Raw genomic sequence first — 7,527 nt, 5'->3', positions numbered from 1 at the left:
ACTCAATGATTAACAATTTAATCATAATTCCCAAGAACTATATCTTTGACCAGCCTTCTATACATCAAAAACTTGTATGACATTCATACATGAGCTGGATATTCTAGTCTTCTTTCTTTTTGCCTTTATACTTCTAACAGTTTAACTTTTAGTATTTCTCCTACTCTCAGAAGAAGCACCCAACTTAAGAGTGGCGTTAGCCCCGGACTTCCTAGGCGTGAAAATCTCACTAACACCCTTCGGACACTTCCTTTCTCTTTAAGTTGTTGTGTTATTCACCTTTCATCATATGACAGGCGTTCTTCTGGATCCCTTTCCCAACAGTCAAATGCATAGTAAACGCTTTTACTAATACTTGCAAACAAACATTACTTTGGATATTTCATATCTTTCAGCCTTTGTTTGTATCTGAAAATTAATTTTCAGTTCCATGAATATCATATAACTATCCCAACTTTCGAAGTTTGGGTTTCATGGAAGCAAACATATTCCACTTGACCGTAACAGAATTCTAGCTTTTGAATCGAAGGACGGGAGTCACATGATCCATAGCATTAGCGGGAGGATACGGAAAGCATGCGATAGGACAAAGTCCTTCTCGACACTTTTGAGGACAATCCTCACATTACGTTACCAATCGTAAAGTTTTAACCAGATATTTAACAGCTATTCAATTTTAACAGGGAAGGTGGAAACGCGAGCCATAATTCTACAACTATTTTGCAAGAAACACTTAGACAATGTTCATAATTAATTGCACTGAGAATTAAGCATGTTAATTCAACAGTGCGCTCCCACTCAAATCAATATCTCTCATAATTAATTTTGAGTGATACAAGATCCAGACCTCAACTCATCGCCATAGAATCATCATCTCATAACGGGAATTTTAATCGGTAGGCCAACTTGCCGATCACATCTCTATGTGACTCTTGCTCATCTTTCGATGCGTGTGTTCCGAGCTCAGGACGATCCTGCCATGAACGTCAAGACAACCAAGTGATCTTGCTGCGAGGTCTGACCTCACCCGCCTCGCACTTTTCTAATCGTTCGGACCCATGCATCCATGGCGCACCCCGAAAAGATAGGTGCCATGACGGTGCTACACTTGGGAGAACACTAACTACTTGATATTTTAGTGAGAGATCACCCTAATAAAAGCGACTACCGCACAATCAAGAAGGGTGGATCATAAGGGATAAACATCTCAGGCAATTCATAATAGCATGATATGGTATAGCCCTTTCTGACGGAGAAGTCTTTCATTTCTTCGTCTTCGGCATTTGCGTCGGTGTTCACCTTCGTGAAGATTTCCACCACCTTGTTGGTGCACCAGATAATATTGCTATCTCCATAGCTAATAAAATAAGTGCATTACTTAAAGTTGACACGCAGGTCACTAAAGTGACAATCATATGGCTCCAGCCATCATGCCGAATCATGACACGCGGGTCATGTTAATCAATTTACATCATATAGTCATCTCATACATAATCAAATTGAATATGAGCATTGCTATACCACATCACATGCACATGCAAACCCTCCTGCAAAACCAAGTTAGACATTCCTAATCGGTTCATGCAAACTTGTTTTTCGTGGCTTCTAAGGTTTTGACTTAAACCACAGCTACCAACGTTTTATCATCAAGTATGATTATTCAAGTTGCTAGATTAACATCTCGGGGTGTATGAAAAACGAGATAGTTAAATCTTGAGCCCCATACTAAACTTCGTCATACGCATGACCCCCGTGCAGATCATATCTGCAATGCCCTTTCATCTGCGAATTTCATCTTTCTTTTGACTAAGGCAGAACCCAAAGAACTGATAGCACTTCCATGATCAATCAGGATCACAGATTGCCAGAACTTTGTCAAATTCCACCATGCTGTCTCGAGATTGAGCAAACGCAAATTCTAGGGAAGCAACAAGAACGTCGGGTAACAGATTTCATCTGTCACCCACATAAATAATTTTCAGCAATAGATCTCATCTACTCCAAAATTATATTATGCAATACCCATACATCTCCATGTATTATAGATCGTAACCTGCATCTACACATAGCACGGCTCTTGATGCCACTGTAGGGGAACGCAGCAGAAAACAAAAATTTTCCGACCTATGCACCAGCCCAGGACCACTATGGAGACTGCATACATGGTTTGACCTTTTTCATTACCGACTCGTAGCGCAGCGGGAAGTAGAGTCGATGATGAACAGTGGTGCAGATCCTCGCAGCTAGGATTTACAACCTCCCAACCGCGAGGATGTATACCCTCATCCGCTCCTCAGATAGCCCTCCGGGAGACGGTCGAACAGCCCCCCCGGACGGTGTCGCGGACAGCCCTTCGGGAGGACCTTCGAAACTTGAACGGTCACTCGGACAGCCCTTCGGGAGGACCTTCAAAACTCGGACGGTCACACGGACAGCCCTTCGGGAGGCACTCACGAACTAAGACCGAAACTACGATCTCTCTACAGAATTGCAAACATACGGTGTCATCTATCCAGCAGGGCTTCGCCGTCCAGAACTAGTTCCTGCCGGAACCTAGACAGCCTTTCGGCTCTACGAAACTATTTCGCTGGGAGGGAGAGAAGAAGCCAGATCATTGCATGGCACATGTATGAGAGCAAAGGGATGATTCTGGAGAGTGCCTCTCCACCTCTATTTATAGGAAACACCCAAGGGGTAGGGGCACATGAAAAACCCCAAAATGCCCACACTTTATGTCACACATAAAGGGCATAAAGGGCATAAAGGGATGTCAAGTGGAGCGCCATGGAGGAGCTGCACCCTCCAACGTCCCACCTTCATGGGGGGCCCTCAAAGGGGGTTCCTTGATCCCCAAGTCCTTCTAGAAGCCTTTTGGGAAAAGCCCCAAAAGGTGGCTTTCCATAAATATCCCAAAAAGCACTTTCACTATTCACGACGACATTTTTCAGCGTCCGTTCAAACTGAAAATATTTATGTGGGCTTAGAACATTAACAGTACCCATCATAATAATTTTCAACGCGTTCCGAAACAATTCTGGTTTTAGTGATTTTCATCTACGAAATGCATCTGAAGTGGCTCCGGCAGCTCCGGAACATTTCCGGTTTTTATCTCAGAAAATTCCAAAAGCTTCCAGAATGATTCTGGCACCCTTCAAGAATTATCAGACATTTGCTGAAACCAAATTGACTTAATGGTATATCCCGAATCAACTTTTCGGTATCATCGAAACTCATCCGATGACCTCTCTCTGCGGTACGATTCCGCTGTCCGAAACTTTTCCGGTGTCCGAAACTTTTTCGGTGATTTTCTCTCAGACTCCTTGTCTAGTATTCAACAGATAGATGACCCTTAAGCGTGTGACCCTATAGGTTCGGTGAAGTATAGACATGACCCGGAACCCCTTCCGATCAATGATGAACATCGGAGCCGTGGACACCCATATTGACCCCTATGCCCACACGAAAGAATATTCGAGTGAACCTCCAGTTGCCGTGTGCTATTCCTGTTGCTTCGCGATATGTTACAAAGACCCAAGGTGAGATTTACTTGCATCCCCGTGGATCAACAATTTGTCCACTATGCTAGTTACCTCGTTACTGGTTTTGTTCTCTTTTCTCGTTTCCGTGTTACGGCATCCCTGTGATCAAATCACACTGTGTCTGGCCAGACGATGATGGATACCGTAACACCGAGAGGGCCCGAGAATATCTCTCCATTGTTGGAGGAGCAAATCCCAATCTTGAGCTATCAAGTTACTTGACACACTTTTCCATGAACCCATAAGCCGCCGTAATAGCCACCCATTTACGGATGACGTTTAACAAACCCCAAAGTTCATGAATCAAGCATGAAGAAACTCGATACTCTCATGGTCTAAGGAATCATGCAAATGTTAACCATCTCTGTGTTATTTACCATTAACTTGTGACGAATGAATCTCATAGCATAACATCAAACCGGGTCGATTCAACACAAATGTTCTCTTAACATTGTGCCCTCAAAGTTGCCGGCATAGACATGCCCATGATCAGAAAAATAGAACCATCATGCAACACTTGAGCTAGTCTTAGAGGCCAAACTAGGAATACTTCTTACCGTTTATTATTCCACACGTGCATATGAGTCTTCCTTCGAGCTTCGTGGATATTGCACACTCGAGAATCATTGCAGTTATAGCATGGAACATAAACATAATTATGAACTCAAAGATAAATAATATCATTTATTATTGCCTCTAGGGCATATCTCCTACAGGTGGGTCCCAGCTAGCAGGGGGTATTCATTTTTTTGTCCGTAATAAGGAGGCACTTCCTTGCATGCGAAGATATAGCTGGTGGGTCTGACCTGTCAGCGGGGGAACATTTTTTTCGCGAAATAAAGAGGCCCTTCTGGTGGGTCCCAGCTGTCAGGTGGAGGAATCATTATTTTGCGCGTAATAAGGATTCATTTCCTTGCGTACGGCTGTGGACCCAGCTGTCAGCCTCTCCACGCACAGTCTACTTTAGATGGTGTCGTTCGTTGACCACGTTGACCATGCCGCGCCGAGCGCATCCAAGGTGGTGGATGACGGCGAGGCCCCGGATAGCAACGAGCCGGAGATGGGAAGACGCGGGAGTAGAGTCGCAGATGGAGCGGTGTACGAGGGTTAACTGGTTCTGGTGTGGTGTGGTTCGGTAGTCGGTGGAGAAGAATAGGAGGTGTGGAGAGGTGGAGGGATGGCCTGGCCAACGATGGAGTAGCGCTTCACAGCGAAGCGTGCTAAGCAGAGCTACTAGCAGCAGGAGGTGGTCCCGACGGTGTTGGAAGAAGAAGACGAGAGATTGAAGATGGATGCCGGTCGTTGGATGTAAATCCAATAGCTAACAGTGTCAGAATCATTTGTTGACTAAGTTGACAACGACTTGCGTTGGCTTCGACCTATTGGCCCATATTTCAGCCAACAAAAATCTAGCACGTATTCAACCCATTTTTTCAGAATTTACAGTTTTTTTACAGGGTAGAATTTACAATCAATTTGATCTTTTTTTTGGATTACAGTCCATTAACTGGGCTGGGTGAACAAATAATGTAGCGTCCATGCATCCCATTTATTTTTTCCTAAAAAATTACAGGACATTTGCACTTTCTCGAAATACACGATTTTGCTGGGCTGATTCTAATTATAATGTTGAGTTGGGCCAGCAATGTTATCAAAAAATAAACAGGGGCTAAGCATTTTGTTGTAAATATATTTAAATAATAAGTGATTTATTATTATATTCGTCCTTAAATCTTACCAAGATTTTGTACACAATCACTAGGATTTTCGTGCAAACAAAATTCAGAATTTTATTGTTAAAAATTATTTTTATAAGTTAATAAGATGTGGGATATTGTTTTCTTACATACGTAAGTATCTGTTAAATATATGATGACAATAAAAATAATATATAATAACATATAAAATAATTTAAATACATATAATATAGTTAGAAGGGAAACATAAGTTGGACCAGGCGTTCCTATTCTTATATAGAAAAGAAAAATAGAACAGACCTCTGTGTTTTCTTCCAAAAAAATACATAAATTGGGCTGTCGATGTTTGAGGGAAAATAAAACCTCGGATGGGAGGTCCATAGGCCGGTCAATACATGACGGCCCTCAAGAAAATACAAATCGGCATGTCGTCGACTGCGCATGTTAAAAAAGAAACCCTAGATGGGGCAGCCCAAAACCCAGCTGATACTTGCTGCCCCAGTGATAATAAATGATACCTGCTAGCTCCCCGGCTTCATTGTGAATTTATCTCCTATTGTAACTACGTTAAAGCACCTAAAAAATGTAACTATGTTGACAAACCCGTGGGCCCCAACGTCAGTATAGCATTAGGAGGAAGTATTTTTTTTCGATGAGACACTTGCTTGCGTACGGTCATAGACCTGGTGGGTCCCGACTGTCTGCCTCTCCACGTACAGTCCTCTCCAGATTCCTCTTGTTTGTTCAGCATGTTCACAACTTTAGACAGCGGCGTCGCGGCAAGGGCACAAAGTTCCTTATAAATAATGAAACTACTGAACTAGCCTAGTGGCCAAGTGACACTACCCGACAGTTGTTCCGCCCGACGTGGTGTGTAGGGAAAATATCTCCAAATTTTTTGCCTCTACCTTTATTGACATGTGTGTCCCCATTGTCATCTACGCACACCACGTCCAACACTTGCCAAAACTTCGTCCCTCGTTTTCTCTGTGTTTCACACAGTCGAAATTGTGTGGGCATTTTGAAAATATCATATCTTTTTGACTGTGCATCATATGAAGATGTGCTATGCATGAATATTGATCAGCATGATCTTAACTGGCTGGTAGTTCCATTTTCGACCATAAATAAAACTTCCAACATGATGTTAACCCTGTTTGGAAAGGCTGTGTTAATACAAATGCTCTGCCTCTGAAAGTCGCAGTTTCTTATGTGAAATGGAACTTGCAGTTTCTTATCTGAAACTGAAACTTGCAGTTTCTTGTCTGAGAATCGCATTGTCTGCACTTTTATACTCCTACGAAACAACATTTTTTAAGTGCTAAAAAAGATCTCTAGAATTCATAAAATACTTCATATGCTCAATACTACAAATCTGAAATTCAAAAGACATTCATATCTGAAAGTACTCTCAAAATACACAACACAAAACACAATTCACAACCTGCAAATACTGACAACCCTAAGATCCTCCTGATAATTCACAACCTGCCCGACTATTGGGCCGGGGGGGGGGCAGTCTCCTCATATTCCTTGGCGGCAGACAGCTGCCCCGTGAGACGATGTGAACGGCGAGGGAGAGGATGGCAGGGAAGCATCATCAGGCCAACTGCTTTTCTCCTCTTGCAGTTTGGTTCAGTCGACGAAGACTCCATCGGCTCGCTCTGGCACGACACCCGCACAAACGGCACCATGTAGATGCTCGATCCTTCAGTCTCTGGTGGATGCTCCATCTGGGATCGATACTCCCACCATCGCTCCCTCAAGATCGGATTCGGTGAATCTGTTTGCTCCATGGCCCAGAGGAGTAGCTCTATGTACTCCCGCGCGACTCCCTCCAGGAGTATCGCTGCCTTTTCGCTCTGTTGCAGATATTTGGCCATGGATGTCGCCGTCGCCACTAGTTGGTTCTTGCTGTCAAACCAATATTGTATCTCCAGCATCCTAGCTAGCTTCACAGGGTCACCGTCTACGATCCTCACGTATAGTTTGTACTCCTCCATCAATCTACTTCTCCATAGCACCTTCACTCGCCGGTGGTGGTTTTTGAATGGAAGAGGAGAGGAGCAGTGCTGGTTTTGGATTAGAACGGGAGAGGAGCGATGCTGGTTTTGGACTGGAACAAGAGAGGAGGGGCGGTGGTTTTGAAATGGAAGAGGATAGGAGCGGCGCTAGATTTAGATTGGAACGGGAGAGGAGCGGCGGTGGTTTAAGAGGAGAAGAGTGGAAGAGCAGTGCTGGTCTTGGAAGTATTTTTTTGCGTATTTTGGGTCAAAGTTTGACCATGTACT

This window comes from Triticum aestivum, chromosome 7B (assembly GCF_018294505.1).
Source record: "Triticum aestivum cultivar Chinese Spring chromosome 7B, IWGSC CS RefSeq v2.1, whole genome shotgun sequence".
NCBI classification, from domain to species: Eukaryota; Viridiplantae; Streptophyta; class Magnoliopsida; order Poales; family Poaceae; genus Triticum; species Triticum aestivum.
Note: the sequence above shows the minus strand (reverse complement) of the source record.